Source organism: Pristiophorus japonicus, chromosome 19 (genome assembly GCF_044704955.1).
Source record: "Pristiophorus japonicus isolate sPriJap1 chromosome 19, sPriJap1.hap1, whole genome shotgun sequence".
NCBI classification, from domain to species: Eukaryota; Metazoa; Chordata; class Chondrichthyes; family Pristiophoridae; genus Pristiophorus; species Pristiophorus japonicus.
This window is the reverse complement of record NC_091995.1, coordinates 69654272-69677525: the sequence shown is the minus strand read 5'-3', so window position 1 is coordinate 69677525 and position 23254 is coordinate 69654272. Positions and strand designations below refer to the sequence as shown.

Here is a 23254-nt window from a genome sequence, read left to right as displayed (position 1 = left end):
CGTCGACGATGCCGCCTGTTGGATTTCTGCGAAGGTGCAGTCCTGGCTTCAACTGCTTTCTCGCTCGAAGCCTTCCGTTGGCCCTTTGCAACTACACTCGGTCAGCCACGGCCAGACCTACGGGGGAGACGGGCGCCGAAGAGGAATTGTTCATTTGCCGCAGTTTTACAGGCTATCGCTTCTCGGCCTTTTGGCTAAGATCTGCATAACTAACCTGACCAGCCACCATGACGTCCGGGTGGTTTCTCCCTGGTCAGGAAGGTATATGCTTACATTTTTGTAAAACAGGAGGTGGGTGGGATTGGTGACCCATCCACCTCCACGGAGGTGTGTGGGGGACCTGACCCATCCACCTCCATGGCACGAACCTGGTATTGCAGTACTTCCAGGAACGGTGCAGTGGCTCTAGGCCTTTTGGCTAAGAGCATTGGCGCAGAGTGATCCTTGACTGGTGCAGGGTGACCTCTGGCGTTTGACAAAGAATTGTAACGATTGGATAACGATTGGACATGAATTTAAAAATTTTTAAAAAAAATAAAAAAAAAAAAAATCTGTTCTTATCAGTTTAATATCTGATACGTCCCCTATCTGGGGACCAAATATTAAATTGATTTTTGGAACAGGGAGATGGAACAGGGGCTTGCTCCGTCCACTCCACGCATCGACCTGGTATTGCAGTGTTTCCAGGAACGGTGCAGCTTCCCCTCTTTGGGGCGGGAAGTCTTAAAAGACAAAAATAGATGATGATGTTGTATTTGTAGTTGTTGTATGATGACGATTCCGGCGTTGGCACGTGCTATTTTTCCAGGGCGGGGCTTTGCTAGGTTTCCCGCTCTGCGGCTGGGCCCTCGACGTCGACGTCGACGTCGTTGTTGTTGTTGTTGTTGTTGTTGTTGTTGTTGTTGTTGTTGTTGTTGTTGTTGTTGTTGTTGTTGTTGTTGTTGTTGTTGTTGTTGTTGTTGTTGTTGTTGTTGTTGTTGTTGTTGTTGTTTTTGATGATGATGATGATGATGATTTCTGCATTGGCACGTGCTATTTTTCAGGGTGGGGCTTTGCTACGTTTCCCGCTCTGCGGCTGGGCCCTCGACGTCGACGATGCCGCCTGTTGGATTTCTGCGAAGGTGCAGTCCTGGCTTCAACTGCTTTCTCGCTCGAAGCCTTCCGTTGGCCCTTTGCAACTACACTCGGTCAGCCACGGCCAGACCTACGGGGGAGACGGGCGCCGAAGAGGAATTGTTCATTTGCCGCAGTTTTACAGGCTATCGCTTCTCGGCCTTTTGGCTAAGATCAAGTGGAGTACCTGTTGATTGGGCATTCATATGCAAATCGACTGACTGCAGAAACTCGTTTTTCCAGTTTTGCTGGCTCTGGCCTTTGGCTTGAGCCAGGCGCCAATTGGAGAGAGGAGACAAAATCTGCATGTCGACTAACGATTCGACGGGCCCTTGGGCCTGTCAGGGGGCGGACACGGAGGTCCGCCCGTGCCCCGGACTGGGGCAACGAGAGAATGAAGGCTTCGGCCAAAACTCACAGCGAAAGGAGGAACCTGCAACCCGGATGGCGGCCAACCGAGCGGCGAACCAGGGAGTCCAAAACACCATCCGAGTGACGGTAAAGAAAGTGGAAGGACAGACAATGATCAACCGGGACCTTTTCGTGAAGAAACTCCTGCTGGGAACATGTGGCATGAAACTCGCCGACATCTTTGCCTTGCAGGACCACCCGAAAAGAGGTTACTTCGATGTGACCTTCAGAACCGTCACCCTCTGCCTGAAGTTCCTGAAGGGTTTGAAGGAGGCGAGTGAACCGGTGCGCTCAGTGATAACTTGGGAGCCGCTGTTCACCCTCCCGTCGCAGCGAAGACGCACTATCACAGTGCAAATGTTCGACCCCCACATCCCCGTCATCGATGTGCTGACTTTCCTCAACAGGTTTGTCGATGTGGCAGGAAGCAGCAGTGACGTGAAAGACGTGAGAGACGGGTACGGAATATGGACCAGCAAGCGCCAGATCCAGGCCACCTTGAGGGTGGACGCCAGCGGAACCATCCTGCACCCACCCTCCTGCTTTTCCATCGGAGGAAGCCGGGGCTACATGGTGTACGCTGGCCAACCCAACGTGTGCCGCACCTGCGGGAAGGCAGGCCATGTGGCGGCAAGCTGCAAGACGGTCATCTGCCGAAACTGCAAGAACGAGGGCCACCAGGCAAAAGACTGCAAGGAGACCAAGTGCTGCAACCTCTGTGGTCTGGCGGGGCACCTTTACAAAAACTGCCCCAAACGCAATCGCAGCTATGCGCAGGCAGCAAAGAACTTTGCACCAGAGGAGGAGGAAGCTGACGAACACAACGCTCCAGAGGAGAGCCACACCCTCCCCCCGACCATGAACTCGGGACAAGACGGCGAGGAAGAGAAGACTGCTACCACGAGCTGCGAGCCACCAACAGCCAGCAGCGAACCTCGCCCCCAGAGCACCGAACCCAGAGACGAGATGACATCAGACGAGGAAGCGGAATGGCAGATAGTCGGGAAAAGGCGCAAGGCCAAGAGGCGACCACCAAGCTCGGCAGAAACCAGCGACGGCAGCTTGTCTGATGAGGAAAAGTGCCACCGCCTGAAGAAGAGGCAATGCGCCATCCCACGGAAAAACAGGAGCAGGAAAGCGACCAACACAGCCCTGCCCCAGGAACCAGAGAGCAACAAAGGTCCCAGCGCACACGAGCTCCGGGAAACCGGGAGCGAAGGAGCAACCAACGCAGACCAGCCCCGGGACAACGGGAGCAGCGAAGTGCCCAGCACACCCCACCTCCGGAACACCGGGAGCGACGCAGCGGTCGACGCACAACAGCTCGACACCGCCGCGACTGACGAAAAGGGGGAACCACCAACACCAGGCGAGGACACTGCAGAGAACATTGAGGACTTAATCGCAGAACTGCAGCAGTCCCCTGGTCAAAACATCCCCACAGCAGAGGACGATGATGACCACGCCACCCCAGGTGCAGTAAATGTGGAATTTGATGTAAACAGTAATAACTTAGACATGCTGGAAATCGCCATTGTGGAATATAGGGGAACTGAAAACGGTTCACCTGAAATTGAAGATGTATCTGAACTGCAATGTATGTAAATGTAAAACATAGCGTAAAAATGGATTTAAAAATTGCTAGTATTAACGTGCGTAGCGTGAAATCGACTACGCGATGTGTTTCCACCTTGGGGTACCTCGCCAAGGTCAAAGCGGACCTGCTGTTCTTGCAGGAGTGCGGCCTGCCGCACTTCAGCAGTTACCGGCAGTGGTCACGATGGTGGACCCATGGACCATCCATTTGGTCAGGGGGCAACGACAGCCGAGCTTCCGGCTTAGGCATTCTGCTGCGGGGAGGCCACTTCACCATCACCGAAGTTAAGGAGTTGGTGGGCGGCCGCCTCCTCGTAGCAGATGTAATGTACAAAAACTCCCCTCTCAGGTTAATTAATGTTTATGCTCCAGCGGTGAAGAACGAGAGGCTGGCCCTCTTCCAGCAGCTCCCACTGTTACTGGCAACGTCCAGACCGGTCATTCTGGGTGGTGACTTCAACTGCATCATCGATGCGGCTGGACGATCCAGCAGAGCCGACAGCAAACTGGACGCCACGTCCAAACTCCTGATGGATGCGGTAAAAGATGCCAAGCTGTGCGACGTCTTCAGCAACCCTGCAGACGGAGCACCGCGCAGATACACCTGGTCGAGACCAGACGGGTCCGTCCGTTCCAGAATTGACTTCCTGTTTGTGTCCCACACGCTCAAGGTCAGATCCACCGACGTCACGCCGGTGTTCTTCTCTGACCACTGCCTCCTACTGGCTGACTGCCACATGCAGGACAACCAGAAAGTTGGCAGAGGGATATGGAAGCTGAACGTGAAACTGTTGACTCGGGAAAACATTGAGGAACTCAAGAGGGATTACAAAGGTTGGAGAACCGTAAAACCCCTCTGCGATTCCCCGATGCACTGGTGGGAAACAATCAAGACGAACATCAAGAGGTTCTTCATCCTCAAAGGTGTTCAGGAGGCGAGAGGGAGACAGAGGGAATTATCCCGACTCCAGACAAATATGCAAAACCTGCTCCTGCTGCAGTCGATGGGGGTCGATGTCGCGGAGGAACTCGAAGAGGTGAAGGGCCAGCAAGGCTCGCTCTTTGCCTCGGAGTCCTCCAAGATCATCTTCCGATCCAGAGTCCGCTCCGTCGAGCAGGATGAGACGTGTTCGCGTTTCTTCTTCCAAAAGGTACACAGGGGGAGCTCTGTGATCACTAGCCTAAAGGAAGAAGACGGTTCTGTGACGTCTTCGCAGCCTGACATGCAGAGGATCAGCGAATCTTTCTATGCCAGGCTGTACGAAGTCAAACCCACAGACCGCGCGGCCTCCCAGTCTTTCCTGTCGTCTATTTCGGATGTCTTAGACGACGGCAAGCGAGAGAGTCTGGACCACCCGCTAACTCTGGACGAGCTGACAAAGGCCGTCCGGTCCTTCGAGACGAATAAAACTCCCGGAAGCGATGGCTTACCGGTCGAGTTGTACTCGGCTCTGTGGGACTGGATAGGCCCGGACCTGCTGGAAGTGTACGGAGGTATGCTTCTGGCCGGCAGCATGTCAGAATCGATGAGGAAAGGCATCATCACCCTCATCTACAAGCAGAAGGGGGAGAGGGAGGAAATCAAAAACTGGCGGCCCATTTCGCTGCTCAATGTGGACTACAAGATCCTGTCAAAGGTCATCGCCAACAGGGTCAAGTCTGCTCTTGAGCTGGTGATTCACCCGGACCAGACCTGCGCTGTCCCCGGCAGGAAGATCTCTGATAGCCTCGCGCTACTCAGAGATACGATCGCCTACGTGCGGGACAGGAGGGTGAACACCTGTCTAATCAGCTTAGACCAGGAGAAAGCCTTTGACAGGATATCGCACACGTACCTGATGGACGTGCTCTCCAAAATGGGGTTCGGGGAGGGCATCCGAAATTGGGTCAAACTGCTCTACACAGACATCAGTAGTGCAGTTCTAATCAACGGGTGGGAAACTCAAAGCTTTCCAATCAGATCTGGAGTCAGGCAAGGCTGTCCTCTGTCGTCTGTCTTGTTTGTGTGTTGTATCGAGCCCTTTGCCGAGTCCATCAGGAAGGACGCGGGCATCAGAGGGGTGACGATCCCAGGCAGCGGAGGCGCCCAGGTCAAAACCTCGCTGTACATGGACGACGTCGCCGTCTTTTGCTCGGACACGCAGTCGGTCCGCAGATTGCTCGCAATCTGCGACCAGTTTGAACTGGCCTCGGGAGCAAAGGTCAACCGCAGCAAAAGCGAGGCCATGCTCTTTGGTCACTGGACCGACCGAGCCTCCATTCCCTTCACCGTCAAGCCAGATTTCCTGAAGGTGCTGGGAATATGGTTCGGAGCGGACGGGGCGTGCGCCAAAAACTGGGACGAGCGCATTGCCAAGGTCAGACAGAAACTGTCATTTTGGGAGCAGCGCTCCCTTTCCATCACAGGCAAGAACCTGGTCATCAGGAGCGAGGTGCTCTCGGTGTTGTTGTACGTGGCGCAGGTCTGGCCCATCTCACGATGCAGCGCCGCGGCAGTCACCCGAGCCGTCTTCCACTTTGTCTGGAGATCCAAAATGGACCGTGTCCGCAGAGACACGATGTACAAATCTCTGGACAGTGGAGGAAAGGACGTTCCGAACGTGGCCCTCATCCTGATGGCCACCTTTGTGTGCGGCTGCATCAAGCTATGCACAGCCCCCCAGTACGCAAACACCAAGTGTCACTACGTGCTGAGGTTCTACCTGTCCCCATTGTTGAGAAGGATGGGTCTGGCCACGCTGCCGCGAAACGCCCCCACCAGTTGGACCATGCCTGTCCACCTGTCCTTCGTGGAAAAGTTCTTCAAAAGAAACCCCTTTGACCACAAGGCCATCAAACAGTGGTCAGCACGTAAGGTCCTGGACACCCTACGAAAGAAGGAGACGGTGGACCCTGTCGGGTGGTTCCCTGAGCGGACTGTCGAACTCGTTTGGCAGAACGTCTCATCGCCAAAGCTTACACACAAGCACCAAGACGTAGCTTGGTTGGCGGTGAGGGGGGCCCTACCCGTCAGAGTGTTCATGCACAGCCGACGCCTCAGCAGCACGGCCCGGTGCCCCCGGGCCGGCTGCGGGGCGGACGAGACTGTCACCCATCTCCTTCAGGATTGCGCCTTTGCGACGCAGGTCTGGAAAGAGATGCAGTGGTTGCTGTCGAGGTTCATCCCAAGCAGCTCCGTAACACAGGACTCTGTGCTCTACGGGCTGTTCCCAGGGACACACACCGAGACAGACATCACCTGCTGCTGGAGGGCCATCAACTCGGTCAAAGACGCCCTTTGGTCTTCCCGAAACTTGCTGGTCTTCCAGAACAAGGAGATGACCACGTCCGCATGTTGCAGACTGGCGCAATCCAAGATCCAGGAATACGTGCTGAGGGACGCACTGAAAATTGGTGCAGTCGCCGCAAAGGCACGGTGGGGTAGGGCCACAGTCTAAAACCCTTCCGCCACGGAAAACCCGGGGGCAGAAATCAGCAGCAAACTCCCTCGGGCTGTATTTGTATTTGAAATTTACACTTTGTGTACATAGAGCACCAAACCTGTAAACATCAATGTAGTGCCATGTACAATGTAAGGTGTGTTATGAAATGCAAGTTTGAAAAGAAAAAATGTAAATGTACCATCACCCATTCCGGGCTCTGTAATGTAACACATGAAATGTAATTTGTGTAAATGTACCACAATGTACCCTGTTTATTGTACTGAATTGCAGTTGAACAGAAAAACGAGAAATGTAACGAACGAAACTGCCGTCGGCACCCAGATGTATTGTATGGGATTGCTGACCGCAGCGAAATGTAATGAAATGCCATCGAATGTACTGTACAGATTCTTTTTATGAATAAAGTATATTTTGAAATAAAAAAAAAAAAAAAAAAAAATCTGTTCTTATCAGTTTAATATCTGATACGTCCCCTATCTGGGGACCAAATATTAAATTGATTTTTGGAACAGGGAGATGGAACAGGGGCTTGCTCCGTCCACTCCACGCATCGACCTGGTATTGCAGTGTTTCCAGGAACGGTGCAGCTTCCCCTCTTTGGGGCGGGAAGTCTTAAAAGACAAAAATAGATGATGATGTTGTATTTGTAGTTGTTGTATGATGACGATTCCGGCGTTGGCACGTGCTATTTTTCCAGGGCGGGGCTTTGCTAGGTTTCCCGCTCTGCGGCTGGGCCCTCGACGTCGACGTCGACGTCGTCGTTGTTGTTGTTGTTGTTGTTGTTGTTGTTGTTGTTGTTGTTGTTGTTGTTGTTGTTGTTGTTGTTGTTGTTGTTGTTGTTGTTGTTGTTGTTGTTGTTTTTGATGATGATGATGATGATGATTTCTGCATTGGCACGTGCTATTTTTCAGGGTGGGGCTTTGCTACGTTTCCCGCTCTGCGGCTGGGCCCTCGACGTCGACGATGCCGCCTGTTGGATTTCTGCGAAGGTGCAGTCCTGGCTTCAACTGCTTTCTCGCTCGAAGCCTTCCGTTGGCCCTTTGCAACTACACTCGGTCAGCCACGGCCAGACCTACGGGGGAGACGGGCGCCGAAGAGGAATTGTTCATTTGCCGCAGTTTTACAGGCTATCGCTTCTCGGCCTTTTGGCTAAGATCAAGTGGAGTACCTGTTGATTGGGCATTCATATGCAAATCGACTGACTGCAGAAACTCGTTTTTCCAGTTTTGCTGGCTCTGGCCTTTGGCTTGAGCCAGGCGCCAATTGGAGAGAGGAGACAAAATCTGCATGTCGACTAACGATTCGACGGGCCCTTGGGCCTGTCAGGGGGCGGACACGGAGGTCCGCCCGTGCCCCGGACTGGGGCAACGAGAGAATGAAGGCTTCGGCCAAAACTCACAGCGAAAGGAGGAACCTGCAACCCGGATGGCGGCCAACCGAGCGGCGAACCAGGGAGTCCAAAACACCATCCGAGTGACGGTAAAGAAAGTGGAAGGACAGACAATGATCAACCGGGACCTTTTCGTGAAGAAACTCCTGCTGGGAACATGTGGCATGAAACTCGCCGACATCTTTGCCTTGCAGGACCACCCGAAGAGAGGTTACTTCGATGTGACCTTCAGAACCGTCACCCTCTGCCTGAAGTTCCTGAAGGGTTTGAAGGAGGCGAGTGAACCGGTGCGCTCAGTGATAACTTGGGAGCCGCTGTTCACCCTCCCGTCGCAGCGAAGACGCACTATCACAGTGCAAATGTTCGACCCCCACATCCCCGTCATCGATGTGCTGACTTTCCTCAACAGGTTTGTCGATGTGGCAGGAAGCAGCAGTGACGTGAAAGACGTGAGAGACGGGTACGGAATATGGACCAGCAAGCGCCAGATCCAGGCCACCTTGAGGGTGGACGCCAGCGGAACCATCCTGCACCCACCCTCCTGCTTTTCCATCGGAGGAAGCCGGGGCTACATGGTGTACGCTGGCCAACCCAACGTGTGCCGCACCTGCGGGAAGGCAGGCCATGTGGCGGCAAGCTGCAAGACGGTCATCTGCCGAAACTGCAAGAACGAGGGCCACCAGGCAAAAGACTGCAAGGAGACCAAGTGCTGCAACCTCTGTGGTCTGGCGGGGCACCTTTACAAAAACTGCCCCAAACGCAATCGCAGCTATGCGCAGGCAGCAAAGAACTTTGCACCAGAGGAGGAGGAAGCTGACGAACACAACGCTCCAGAGGAGAGCCACACCCTCCCCCCGACCATGAACTCGGGACAAGACGGCGAGGAAGAGAAGACTGCTACCACGAGCTGCGAGCCACCAGCAGCCAGCAGCGAACCTCGCCCCCAGAGCACCGAACCCAGAGACGAGATGACATCAGACGAGGAAGCGGAATGGCAGATAGTCGGGAAAAGGCGCAAGGCCAAGAGGCGACCACCAAGCTCGGCAGAAACCAGCGACGGCAGCTTGTCTGATGAGGAAAAGTGCCACCGCCTGAAGAAGAGGCAATGCGCCATCCCACGGAAAAACAGGAGCAGGAAAGCGACCAACACAGCCCTGCCCCAGGAACCAGAGAGCAACAAAGGTCCCAGCGCACACGAGCTCCGGGAAACCGGGAGCGAAGGAGCAACCAACGCAGACCAGCCCCGGGACAACGGGAGCAGCGAAGTGCCCAGCACACCCCACCTCCGGAACACCGGGAGCGACGCAGCGGTCGACGCACAACAGCTCGACACCGCCGCGACTGACGAAAAGGGGGAACCACCAACACCAGGCGAGGACACTGCAGAGAACATTGAGGACTTAATCGCAGAACTGCAGCAGTCCCCTGGTCAAAACATCCCCACAGCAGAGGACGATGATGACCACGCCACCCCAGGTGCAGTAAATGTGGAATTTGATGTAAACAGTAATAACTTAGACATGCTGGAAATCGCCATTGTGGAATATAGGGGAACTGAAAACGGTTCACCTGAAATTGAAGATGTATCTGAACTGCAATGTATGTAAATGTAAAACATAGCGTAAAAATGGATTTAAAAATTGCTAGTATTAACGTGCGTAGCGTGAAATCGACTACGCGATGTGTTTCCACCTTGGGGTACCTCGCCAAGGTCAAAGCGGACCTGCTGTTCTTGCAGGAGTGCGGCCTGCCGCACTTCAGCAGTTACCGGCAGTGGTCACGATGGTGGACCCATGGACCATCCATTTGGTCAGGGGGCAACGACAGCCGAGCTTCCGGCTTAGGCATTCTGCTGCGGGGAGGCCACTTCACCATCACCGAAGTTAAGGAGTTGGTGGGCGGCCGCCTCCTCGTAGCAGATGTAATGTACAAAAACTCCCCTCTCAGGTTAATTAATGTTTATGCTCCAGCGGTGAAGAACGAGAGGCTGGCCCTCTTCCAGCAGCTCCCACTGTTACTGGCAACGTCCAGACCGGTCATTCTGGGTGGTGACTTCAACTGCATCATCGATGCGGCTGGACGATCCAGCAGAGCCGACAGCAAACTGGACGCCACGTCCAAACTCCTGATGGATGCGGTAAAAGATGCCAAGCTGTGCGACGTCTTCAGCAACCCTGCAGACGGAGCACCGCGCAGATACACCTGGTCGAGACCAGACGGGTCCGTCCGTTCCAGAATTGACTTCCTGTTTGTGTCCCACACGCTCAAGGTCAGATCCACCGACGTCACGCCGGTGTTCTTCTCTGACCACTGCCTCCTACTGGCTGACTGCCACATGCAGGACAACCAGAAAGTTGGCAGAGGGATATGGAAGCTGAACGTGAAACTGTTGACTCGGGAAAACATTGAGGAACTCAAGAGGGATTACAAAGGTTGGAGAACCGTAAAACCCCTCTGCGATTCCCCGATGCACTGGTGGGAAACAATCAAGACGAACATCAAGAGGTTCTTCATCCTCAAAGGTGTTCAGGAGGCGAGAGGGAGACAGAGGGAATTATCCCGACTCCAGACAAATATGCAAAACCTGCTCCTGCTGCAGTCGATGGGGGTCGATGTCGCGGAGGAACTCGAAGAGGTGAAGGGCCAGCAAGGCTCGCTCTTTGCCTCGGAGTCCTCCAAGATCATCTTCCGATCCAGAGTCCGCTCCGTCGAGCAGGATGAGACGTGTTCGCGTTTCTTCTTCCAAAAGGTACACAGGGGGAGCTCTGTGATCACTAGCCTAAAGGAAGAAGACGGTTCTGTGACGTCTTCGCAGCCTGACATGCAGAGGATCAGCGAATCTTTCTATGCCAGGCTGTACGAAGTCAAACCCACAGACCGCGCGGCCTCCCAGTCTTTCCTGTCGTCTATTTCGGATGTCTTAGACGACGGCAAGCGAGAGAGTCTGGACCACCCGCTAACTCTGGACGAGCTGACAAAGGCCGTCCGGTCCTTCGAGACGAATAAAACTCCCGGAAGCGATGGCTTACCGGTCGAGTTGTACTCGGCTCTGTGGGACTGGATAGGCCCGGACCTGCTGGAAGTGTACGGAGGTATGCTTCTGGCCGGCAGCATGTCAGAATCGATGAGGAAAGGCATCATCACCCTCATCTACAAGCAGAAGGGGGAGAGGGAGGAAATCAAAAACTGGCGGCCCATTTCGCTGCTCAATGTGGACTACAAGATCCTGTCAAAGGTCATCGCCAACAGGGTCAAGTCTGCTCTTGAGCTGGTGATTCACCCGGACCAGACCTGCGCTGTCCCCGGCAGGAAGATCTCTGATAGCCTCGCGCTACTCAGAGATACGATCGCCTACGTGCGGGACAGGAGGGTGAACACCTGTCTAATCAGCTTAGACCAGGAGAAAGCCTTTGACAGGATATCGCACACGTACCTGATGGACGTGCTCTCCAAAATGGGGTTCGGGGAGGGCATCCGAAATTGGGTCAAACTGCTCTACACAGACATCAGTAGTGCAGTTCTAATCAACGGGTGGGAAACTCAAAGCTTTCCAATCAGATCTGGAGTCAGGCAAGGCTGTCCTCTGTCGTCTGTCTTGTTTGTGTGTTGTATCGAGCCCTTTGCCGAGTCCATCAGGAAGGACGCGGGCATCAGAGGGGTGACGATCCCAGGCAGCGGAGGCGCCCAGGTCAAAACCTCGCTGTACATGGACGACGTCGCCGTTTTTTGCTCGGACACGCAGTCGGTCCGCAGATTGCTCGCAATCTGCGACCAGTTTGAACTGGCCTCGGGAGCAAAGGTCAACCGCACCAAAAGCGAGGCCATGCTCTTTGGTCACTGGACCGACCGAGCCTCCATTCCCTTCACCGTCAAGCCAGATTTCCTGAAGGTGCTGGGAATATGGTTCGGAGCGGACGGGGCGTGCGCCAAAAACTGGGACGAGCGCATTGCCAAGGTCAGACAGAAACTGTCATTTTGGGAGCAGCGCTCCCTTTCCATCACAGGCAAGAACCTGGTCATCAGGAGCGAGGTGCTCTCGGTGTTGTTGTACGTGGCGCAGGTCTGGCCCATCTCACGATGCAGCGCCGCGGCAGTCACCCGAGCCGTCTTCCACTTTGTCTGGAGATCCAAAATGGACCGTGTCCGCAGAGACACGATGTACAAATCTCTGGACAGTGGAGGAAAGGACGTTCCGAACGTGGCCCTCATCCTGATGGCCACCTTTGTGTGCGGCTGCATCAAGCTATGCACAGCCCCCCAGTACGCAAACACCAAGTGTCACTACGTGCTGAGGTTCTACCTGTCCCCTTTGTTGAGAAGGATGGGTCTGGCCACGCTGCCGCGAAACGCCCCCACCAGTTGGACCATGCCTGTCCACCTGTCCTTTGTGGAAAAGTTCTTCAAAAGAAACCCCTTTGACCACAAGGCCATCAAACAGTGGTCAGCACGTAAGGTCCTGGACACCCTACGAAAGAAGGAGACGGTGGACCCTGTCGGGTGGTTCCCTGAGCGGACTGTCGAACTTGTTTGGCAGAACGTCTCATCGCCAAAGCTTACACACAAGCACCAAGACGTAGCTTGGTTGGCGGTGAGGGGGGCCCTACCCGTCAGAGTGTTCATGCACAGCCGACGCCTCAGCAGCACGGCACGGTGCCCCCGGGCCGGCTGCGGGGCGGACGAGACTGTCACCCACCTCCTTCAGGATTGCGCCTTTGCGACGCAGGTCTGGAAAGAGATGCAGTGGTTGCTGTCGAGGTTCATCCCAAGCAGCTCCGTAACACAGGACTCTGTGCTCTACGGGCTGTTCCCAGGGACACACACCGAGACAGACATCACCTGCTGCTGGAGGGCCATCAACTCGGTCAAAGACGCCCTTTGGTCTTGCCGAAACTTGCTGGTCTTCCAGAACAAGGAGATGACCACGTCCGCATGTTGCAGACTGGCGCAATCCAAGATCCAGGAATACGTGCTGAGGGACGCACTGAAAATTGGTGCAGTCGCCGCAAAGGCACGGTGGGGTAGGGCCACAGTCTAAAACCCTTCCGCCACGGAAAACCCGGGGGCAGAAATCAGCACCAAACTCCCTCGGGCTGTATTTGTATTTGAAATTTACACTTTGTGTACATAGAGCACCAAATCTGTAAACATCAATGTAGTGCCATGTACAATGTAAGGTGTGTTATGAAATGCAAGTTTGAAAAGAAAAAAAAATGTAAATGTACCATCACCCATTCCGGGCTCTGTAATGTAACACATGAAATGTAATTTGTGTAAATGTACCACAATGTACCCTGTTTATTGTACTGAATCGCAGTTGAACAGAAAAACGAGAAATGTAACGAACGAAACTGCCGTCGGCACCCAGATGTATTGTATGGGATTGCTGACCGCAGCGAAATGTAATGAAATGCCATCGAATGTACTGTACAGATTCTTTTTTATGAATAAAGTATATTTTGAAATAAAAAAAAAAAAAAAAAATAAAAAAACCTGTTGATTGGGCATTCATATGCAAATCGACTGACTGCAGAAACTCGTTTTTCCAGTTTTGCTGGCTCTGGCCTTTGGCTTGAGCCAGGCGCCAATTGGAGAGAGGAGACAAAATCTGCATGTCGACTAACGATTCGACGGGCCCTTGGGCCTGTCAGGGGGCGGACACGGAGGTCCGCCCGTGCCCCGGACTGGGGCAACGAGAGAATGAAGGCTTCGGCCAAAACTCACAGCGAAAGGAGGAACCTGCAACCCGGATGGCGGCCAACCGAGCGGCGAACCAGGGAGTCCAAAACACCATCCGAGTGACGGTAAAGAAAGTGGAAGGACAGACAATGATCAACCGGGAACTTTTCGTGAAGAAACTCCTGCTGGGAACATGTGGCATGAAACTCGCCGACATCTTTGCCTTGCAGGACCACCCGAAGAGAGGTTACTTCGATGTGACCTTCAGAACCGTCACCCTCTGCCTGAAGTTCCTGAAGGGTTTGAAGGAGGCGAGTGAACCGGTGCGCTCAGTGATAACTTGGGAGCCGCTGTTCACCCTCCCGTCGCAGCGAAGACGCACTATCACAGTGCAAATGTTCGACCCCCACATCCCCGTCATCGATGTGCTGACTTTCCTCAACAGGTTTGTCGATGTGGCAGGAAGCAGCAGTGACGTGAAAGACGTGAGAGACGGGTACGGAATATGGACCAGCAAGCGCCAGATCCAGGCCACCTTGAGGGTGGACGCCAGCGGAACCATCCTGCACCCACCCTCCTGCTTTTCCATCGGAGGAAGCCGGGGCTACATGGTGTACGCTGGCCAACCCAACGTGTGCCGCACCTGCGGGAAGGCAGGCCATGTGGCGGCAAGCTGCAAGACGGTCATCTGCCGAAACTGCAAGAACGAGGGCCACCAGGCAAAAGACTGCAAGGAGACCAAGTGCTGCAACCTCTGTGGTCTGGCGGGGCACCTTTACAAAAACTGCCCCAAACGCAATCGCAGCTATGCGCAGGCAGCAAAGAACTTTGCACCAGAGGAGGAGGAAGCTGACGAACACAACGCTCCAGAGGAGAGCCACACCCTCCCCCCGACCATGAACTCGGGACAAGACGGCGAGGAAGAGAAGACTGCTACCACGAGCTGCGAGCCACCAGCAGCCAGCAGCGAACCTCGCCCCCAGAGCACCGAACCCAGAGACGAGATGACATCAGACGAGGAAGCGGAATGGCAGATAGTCGGGAAAAGGCGCAAGGCCAAGAGGCGACCACCAAGCTCGGCAGAAACCAGCGACGGCAGCTTGTCTGATGAGGAAAAGTGCCACCGCCTGAAGAAGAGGCAATGCGCCATCCCACGGAAAAACAGGAGCAGGAAAGCGACCAACACAGCCCTGCCCCAGGAACCAGAGAGCAACAAAGGTCCCAGCGCACACGAGCTCCGGGAAACCGGGAGCGAAGGAGCAACCAACGCAGACCAGCCCCGGGACAACGGGAGCAGCGAAGTGCCCAGCACACCCCACCTCCGGAACACCGGGAGCGACGCAGCGGTCGACGCACAACAGCTCGACACCGCCGCGACTGACGAAAAGGGGGAACCACCAACACCAGGCGAGGACACTGCAGAGAACATTGAGGACTTAATCGCAGAACTGCAGCAGTCCCCTGGTCAAAACATCCCCACAGCAGAGGACGATGATGACCACGCCACCCCAGGTGCAGTAAATGTGGAATTTGATGTAAACAGTAATAACTTAGACATGCTGGAAATCGCCATTGTGGAATATAGGGGAACTGAAAACGGTTCACCTGAAATTGAAGATGTATCTGAACTGCAATGTATGTAAATGTAAAACATAGCGTAAAAATGGATTTAAAAATTGCTAGTATTAACGTGCGTAGCGTGAAATCGACTACGCGATGTGTTTCCACCTTGGGGTACCTCGCCAAGGTTAAAGCGGACCTGCTGTTCTTGCAGGAGTGCGGCCTGCCGCACTTCAGCAGTTACCGGCAGTGGTCACGATGGTGGACCCATGGACCATCCATTTGGTCAGGGGGCAACGACAGCCGAGCTTCCGGCTTAGGCATTCTGCTGCGGGGAGGCCACTTCACCATCACCGAAGTTAAGGAGTTGGTGGGCGGCCGCCTCCTCGTAGCAGATGTAATGTACAAAAACTCCCCTCTCAGGTTAATTAATGTTTATGCTCCAGCGGTGAAGAACGAGAGGCTGGCCCTCTTCCAGCAGCTCCCACTGTTACTGGCAACTTCCAGACCGGTCATTCTGGGTGGTGACTTCAACTGCATCATCGATGCGGCTGGACGATCCAGCAGAGCCGACAGCAAACTGGACGCCACGTCCAAACTCCTGATGGATGCGGTAAAAGATGCCAAGCTGTGCGACGTCTTCAGCAACCCTGCAGACGGAGCACCGCGCAGATACACCTGGTCGAGACCAGACGGGTCCGTCCGTTCCAGAATTGACTTCCTGTTTGTGTCCCACACGCTCAAGGTCAGATCCACCGACGTCACGCCGGTGTTCTTCTCTGACCACTGCCTCCTACTGGCTGACTGCCACATGCAGGACAACCAGAAAGTTGGCAGAGGGATATGGAAGCTGAACGTGAAACTGTTGACTCGGGAAAACATTGAGGAACTCAAGAGGGATTACAAAGGTTGGAGAACCGTAAAACCCCTCTGCGATTCCCCGATGCACTGGTGGGAAACAATCAAGACGAACATCAAGAGGTTCTTCATCCTCAAAGGTGTTCAGGAGGCGAGAGGGAGACAGAGGGAATTATCCCGACTCCAGACAAATATGCAAAACCTGCTCCTGCTGCAGTCGATGGGGGTCGATGTCGCGGAGGAACTCGAAGAGGTGAAGGGCCAGCAAGGCTCGCTCTTTGCCTCGGAGTCCTCCAAGATCATCTTCCGATCCAGAGTCCGCTCCGTCGAGCAGGATGAGACGTGTTCGCGTTTCTTCTTCCAAAAGGTACACAGGGGGAGCTCTGTGATCACTAGCCTAAAGGAAGAAGACGGTTCTGTGACGTCTTCGCAGCCTGACATGCAGAGGATCAGCGAATCTTTCTATGCCAGGCTGTACAAAGTCAAACCCACAGACCGCGCGGCCTCCCAGTCTTACCTGTCGTCTATTTCGGATGTCTTAGACGACGGCAAGCGAGAGAGTCTGGACCACCCGCTAACTCTGGACGAGCTGACAAAGGCCGTCCGGTCCTTCGAGACGAATAAAACTCCCGGAAGCGATGGCTTACCGGTCGAGTTGTACTCGGCTCTGTGGGACTGGATAGGCCCGGACCTGCTGGAAGTGTACGGAGGTATGCTTCTGGCCGGCAGCATGTCAGAATCGATGAGGAAAGGCATCATCACCCTCATCTACAAGCAGAAGGGGGAGAGGGAGGAAATCAAAAACTGGCGGCCCATTTCGCTGCTCAATGTGGACTACAAGATCCTGTCAAAGGTCATCGCCAACAGGGTCAAGTCTGCTCTTGAGCTGGTGATTCACCCGGACCAGACCTGCGCTGTCCCCGGCAGGAAGATCTCTGATAGCCTCGCGCTACTCAGAGATACGATCGCCTACGTGCGGGACAGGAGGGTGAACACCTGTCTAATCAGCTTAGACCAGGAGAAAGCCTTTGACAGGATATCGCACACGTACCTGATGGACGTGCTCTCCAAAATGGGGTTCGGGGAGGGCATCCGAAATTGGGTCAAACTGCTCTACACAGACATCAGTAGTGCAGTTCTAATCAACGGGTGGGAAACTCAAAGCTTTCCAATCAGATCTGGAGTCAGGCAAGGCTGTCCTCTGTCGTCTGTCTTGTTTGTGTGTTGTATCGAGCCCTTTGCCGAGTCCATCAGGAAGGACGCGGGCATCAGAGGGGTGACGATCCCAGGCAGCGGAGGCGCCCAGGTCAAAACCTCGCTGTACATGGACGACGTCGCCGTCTTTTGCTCGGACACGCAGTCGGTCCGCAGATTGCTCGCAATCTGCGACCAGTTTGAACTGGCCTCGGGAGCAAAGGTCAACCGCACCAAAAGCGAGGCCATGCTCTTTGGTCACTGGACCGACCGAGCCTCCATTCCCTTCACCGTCAAGCCAGATTTCCTGAAGGTGCTGGGAATATGGTTCGGAGCGGACGGGGCGTGCGCCAAAAACTGGGACGAGCGCATTGCCAAGGTCAGACAGAAACTGTCATTTTGGGAGCAGCGCTCCCTTTCCATCACAGGCAAGAACCTGGTCATCAGGAGCGAGGTGCTCTCGGTGTTGTTGTACGTGGCGCAGGTCTGGCCCATCTCACGATGCAGCGCCGCGGCAGTCACCCGAGCCGTCTTCCACTTTGTCTGGAGATCCAAAATGGACCGTGTCCACAGAGACACGATGTACAAATCTCTGGACAGTGGAGGAAAGGACGTTCCGAACGTGGCCCTCATCCTGATGGCCACCTTTGTGTGCGGCTGCATCAAGCTATGCACAGCCCCCCAGTACGCAAACACCAAGTGTCACTACGTGCTGAGGTTCTACCTGTCCCCATTGTTGAGAAGGATGGGTCTGGCCACGCTGCCGCGAAACGCCCCCACCAGTTGGACCATGCCTGTCCACCTGTCCTTCGTGGAAAAGTTCTTCAAAAGAAACCCGTTTGACCACAAGGCCATCAAACAGTGGTCAGCACGTAAGGTCCTGGACACCCTACGAAAGAAGGAGACGGTGGACCCTGTCGGGTGGTTCCCTGAGCGGACTGTCGAACTCGTTTGGCAGAACGTCTCATCGCCAAAGCTTACACACAAGCACCAAGACGTAGCTTGGTTGGCGGTGAGGGGGGCCCTACCCGTCCGAGTGTTCATGCACAGCCGACGCCTCAGCAGCACGGCACGGTGCCCCCGGGCCGGCTGCGGGGCGGACGAGACTGTCACCCATCTCCTTCAGGATTGCGCCTTTGCGACGCAGGTCTGGAAAGAGATGCAGTGGTTGCTGTCGAGGTTCATCCCAAGCAGCTCCGTAACACAGGACTCTGTGCTCTACGGGCTGTTCCCAGGGACACACACCGAGACAGACATCACCTGCTGCTGGAGGGCCATCAACTCGGTCAAAGACGCCCTTTGGTCTTGCCGAAACTTGCTGGTCTTCCAGAACAAGGAGATGACCACGTCCGCATGTTGCAGACTGGCGCAATCCAAGATCCAGGAATACGTGCTGAGGGACGCACTGAAAATTGGTGCAGTCGCCGCAAAGGCACGGTGGGGTAGGGCCACAGTCTAAAACCCTTCCGCCACGGAAAACCCGGGGGCAGAAATCAGCACCAAACTCCCTCGGGCTGTATTTGTATTTGAAATTTACACTTTGTGTACATAGAGCACCAAACCTGTAAACATCAATGTAGTGCCATGTACAATGTAAGGTGTGTTATGAAGTGCAAGTTTGAAAAGAAAAAATGTAAATGTACCATCACCCATTCCGGGCTCTGTAATGTAACACATGAAATGTAATTTGTGTAAATGTACCACAATGTACCCTGTTTATTGTACTGAATCGCAGTTGAACAGAAAAACGAGAAATGTAACGAACGAAACTGCCGTCGGCACCCAGATGTATTGTATGGGATTGCTGACCGCAGCGAAATGTAATGAAATGCCATCGAATGTACTGTACAGATTCTTTTTATGAATAAAGTATATTTTGAAATAAAAAAAAAAAAAAATCTGTTCTTATCAGTTTAATATCTGATACGTCCCCTATCTGGGGACCAAATATTAAATTGATTTTTGGAACAGGGAGATGGAACAGGGGCTTGCTCCGTCCACTCCACGCATCGACCTGGTATTGCAGTGTTTCCAGGAACGGTGCAGCTTCCCCTCTTTGGGGCGGGAAGTCTTAAAAGACAAAAATAGATGATGATGTTGTATTTGTAGTTGTTGTATGATGACGATTCCGGCGTTGGCACGTGCTATTTTTCCAGGGCGGGGCTTTGCTAGGTTTCCCGCTCTGCGGCTGGGCCCTCGACGTCGACGTCGTTGTTGTTGTTGTTGTTGTTGTTGTTGTTGTTGTTGTTGTTGTTGTTGTTGTTGTTGTTGTTGTTGTTGTTGTTGTTGTTGTTGTTGTTGTTGTTGTTTTGTTGTTGTTGTTGTTGTTGTTGTTGTTGTTGTTTTTGATGATGATGATGATGATGATTTCTGCATTGGCACGTGCTATTTTTCAGGGTGGGGCTTTGCTACGTTTCCCGCTCTGCGGCTGGGCCCTCGACGTCGACGATGCCGCCTGTTGGATTTCTGCGAAGGTGCAGTCCTGGCTTCAACTGCTTTCTCGCTCGAAGCCTTCCGTTGGCCCTTTGCAACTACACTCGGTCAGCCACGGCCAGACCTACGGGGGAGACGGGCGCCGAAGAGGAATTGTTCATTTGCCGCAGTTTTACAGGCTATCGCTTCTCGGCCTTTTGGCTAAGATCAAGTGGAGTACCTGTTGATTGGGCATTCATATGCAAATCGACTGACTGCAGAAACTCGTTTTTCCAGTTTTGCTGGCTCTGGCCTTTGGCTTGAGCCAGGCGCCAATTGGAGAGAGGAGACAAAATCTGCATGTCGACTAACGATTCGACGGGCCCTTGGGCCTGTCAGGGGGCGGACACGGAGGTCCGCCCGTGCCCCGGACTGGGGCAACGAGAGAATGAAGGCTTCGGCCAAAACTCACAGCGAAAGGAGGAACCTGCAACCCGGATGGCGGCCAACCGAGCGGCGAACCAGGGAGTCCAAAACACCATCCGAGTGACGGTAAAGAAAGTGGAAGGACAGACAATGATCAACCGGGAACATGTGGCATGAAACTCGCCGACATCTTTGCCTTGCAGGACCACCCGAAGAGAGGTTACTTCGATGTGACCTTCAGAACCGTCACCCTCTGCCTGAAGTTCCTGAAGGGTTTGAAGGAGGCGAGTGAACCGGTGCGCTCAGTGATAACTTGGGAGCCGCTGTTCACCCTCCCGTCGCAGCGAAGACGCACTATCACAGTGCAAATGTTCGACCCCCACATCCCCGTCATCGATGTGCTGACTTTCCTCAACAGGTTTGTCGATGTGGCAGGAAGCAGCAGTGACGTGAAAGACGTGAGAGACGGGTACGGAATATGGACCAGCAAGCGCCAGATCCAGGCCACCTTGAGGGTGGACGCCAGCGGAACCATCCTGCACCCACCCTCCTGCTTTTCCATCGGAGGAAGCCGGGGCTACATGGTGTACGCTGGCCAACCCAACGTGTGCCGCACCTGCGGGAAGGCAGGCCATGTGGCGGCAAGCTGCAAGACGGTCATCTGCCGAAACTGCAAGAACGAGGGCCACCAGGCAAAAGACTGCAAGGAGACCAAGTGCTGCAACCTCTGTGGTCTGGCGGGGCACCTTTACAAAAACTGCCCCAAACGCAATCGCAGCTATGCGCAGGCAGCAAAGAACTTTGCACCAGAGGAGGAGGAAGCTGACGAACACAACGCTCCAGAGGAGAGCCACACCCTCCCCCCGACCATGAACTCGGGACAAGACGGCGAGGAAGAGAAGACTGCTACCACGAGCTGCGAGCCACCAGCAGCCAGCAGCGAACCTCGCCCCCAGAGCACCGAACCCAGAGACGAGATGACATCAGACGAGGAAGCGGAATGGCAGATAGTCGGGAAAAGGCGCAAGGCCAAGAGGCGACCACCAAGCTCGGCAGAAACCAGCGACGGCAGCTTGTCTGATGAGGAAAAGTGCCACCGCCTGAAGAAGAGGCAATGCGCCATCCCACGGAAAAACAGGAGCAGGAAAGCGACCAACACAGCCCTGCCCCAGGAACCAGAGAGCAACAAAGGTCCCAGCGCACACGAGCTCCGGGAAACCGGGAGCGAAGGAGCAACCAACGCAGACCAGCCCCGGGACAACGGGAGCAGCGAAGTGCCCAGCACACCCCACCTCCGGAACACCGGGAGCGACGCAGCGGTCGACGCACAACAGCTCGACACCGCCGCGACTGACGAAAAGGGGGAACCACCAACACCAGGCGAGGACACTGCAGAGAACATTGAGGACTTAATCGCAGAACTGCAGCAGTCCCCTGGTCAAAACATCCCCACAGCAGAGGACGATGATGACCACGCCACCCCAGGTGCAGTAAATGTGGAATTTGATGTAAACAGTAATAACTTAGACATGCTGGAAATCGCCATTGTGGAATATAGGGGAACTGAAAACGGTTCACCTGAAATTGAAGATGTATCTGAACTGCAATGTATGTAAATGTAAAACATAGCGTAAAAATGGATTTAAAAATTGCTAGTATTAACGTGCGTAGCGTGAAATCGACCACGCGATGTGTTTCCACCTTGGGGTACCTCGCCAAGGTCAAAGCGGACCTGCTGTTCTTGCAGGAGTGCGGCCTGCCGCACTTCAGCAGTTACCGGCAGTGGTCACGATGGTGGACCCATGGACCATCCATTTGGTCAGGGGGCAACGACAGCCGAGCTTCCGGCTTAGGCATTCTGCTGCGGGGAGGCCACTTCACCATCACCGAAGTTAAGGAGTTGGTGGGCGGCCGCCTCCTCGTAGCAGATGTAATGTACAAAAACTCCCCTCTCAGGTTAATTAATGTTTATGCTCCAGCGGTGAAGAACGAGAGCCTGGCCCTCTTCCAGCAGCTCCCACTGTTACTGGCAACGTCCAGACCGGTCATTCTGGGTGGTGACTTCAACTGCATCATCGATGCGGCTGGACGATCCAGCAGAGCCGACAGCAAACTGGACGCCACGTCCAAACTCCTGATGGATGCGGTAAAAGATGCCAAGCTGTGCGACGTCTTCAGCAACCCTGCAGACGGAGCACCGCGCAGATACACCTGGTCGAGACCAGACGGGTCCGTCCGTTCCAGAATTGACTTCCTGTTTGTGTCCCACACGCTCAAGGTCAGATCCACCGACGTCACGCCGGTGTTCTTCTCTGACCACTGCCTCCTACTGGCTGACTGCCACATGCAGGACAACCAGAAAGTTGGCAGAGGGATATGGAAGCTGAACGTGAAACTGTTGACTCGGGAAAACATTGAGGAACTCAAGAGGGATTACAAAGGTTGGAGAACCGTAAAACCCCTCTGCGATTCCCCGATGCACTGGTGGGAAACAATCAAGACGAACATCAAGAGGTTCTTCATCCTCAAAGGTGTTCAGGAGGCGAGAGGGAGACAGAGGGAATTATCCCGACTCCAGACAAATATGCAAAACCTGCTCCTGCTGCAGTCGATGGGGGTCGATGTCGCGGAGGAACTCGAAGAGGTGAAGGGCCAGCAAGGCTCGCTCTTTGCCTCGGAGTCCTCCAAGATCATCTTCCGATCCAGAGTCCGCTCCGTCGAGCAGGATGAGACGTGTTCGCGTTTCTTCTTCCAAAAGGTACACAGGGGGAGCTCTGTGATCACTAGCCTAAAGGAAGAAGACGGTTCTGTGACGTCTTCGCAGCCTGACATGCAGAGGATCAGCGAATCTTTCTATGCCAGGCTGTACGAAGTCAAACCCACAGACCGCGCGGCCTCCCAGTCTTTCCTGTCGTCTATTTCGGATGTCTTAGACGACGGCAAGCGAGAGAGTCTGGACCACCCGCTAACTCTGGACGAGCTGACAAAGGCCGTCCGGTCCTTCGAGACGAATAAAACTCCCGGAAGCGATGGCTTACCGGTCGAGTTGTACTCGGCTCTGTGGGACTGGATAGGCCCGGACCTGCTGGAAGTGTACGGAGGTATGCTTCTGGCCGGCAGCATGTCAGAATCGATGAGGAAAGGCATCATCACCCTCATCTACAAGCAGAAGGGG

The 23254-nt window shown here is 54.3% G+C and overlaps 2 non-coding genes and 5 pseudogenes across 2 annotated transcripts; all 7 read left to right on the top strand.

Moving 5' to 3' along the window:
- Positions 1-174: 174 nt before the first annotated feature.
- Positions 175-405, top strand: LOC139230704 (U2 spliceosomal RNA; annotated as a pseudogene).
- A 113-nt stretch (positions 406-518) lies between these two features.
- On the top strand, positions 519-703 carry LOC139230773 (U2 spliceosomal RNA). Its single transcript, XR_011587991.1, has one exon. It is a non-coding gene; the product is annotated as a U2 spliceosomal RNA (small nuclear RNA).
- Positions 704-1261: 558 nt separating this feature from the next.
- Positions 1262-1401, top strand: LOC139230721 (U2 spliceosomal RNA; annotated as a pseudogene).
- Positions 1402-6949: 5548 nt separating this feature from the next.
- On the top strand, positions 6950-7155 carry LOC139230772 (U2 spliceosomal RNA; annotated as a pseudogene).
- Positions 7156-7692: 537 nt separating this feature from the next.
- LOC139230720 (U2 spliceosomal RNA) lies at positions 7693-7832 on the top strand (annotated as a pseudogene).
- An 11260-nt stretch (positions 7833-19092) lies between these two features.
- Positions 19093-19292, top strand: LOC139230767 (U2 spliceosomal RNA). The gene has a single exon (XR_011587990.1). It is a non-coding gene; the product is annotated as a U2 spliceosomal RNA (small nuclear RNA).
- A 563-nt stretch (positions 19293-19855) lies between these two features.
- On the top strand, positions 19856-19995 carry LOC139230719 (U2 spliceosomal RNA; annotated as a pseudogene).
- Positions 19996-23254: the final 3259 nt, after the last annotated feature.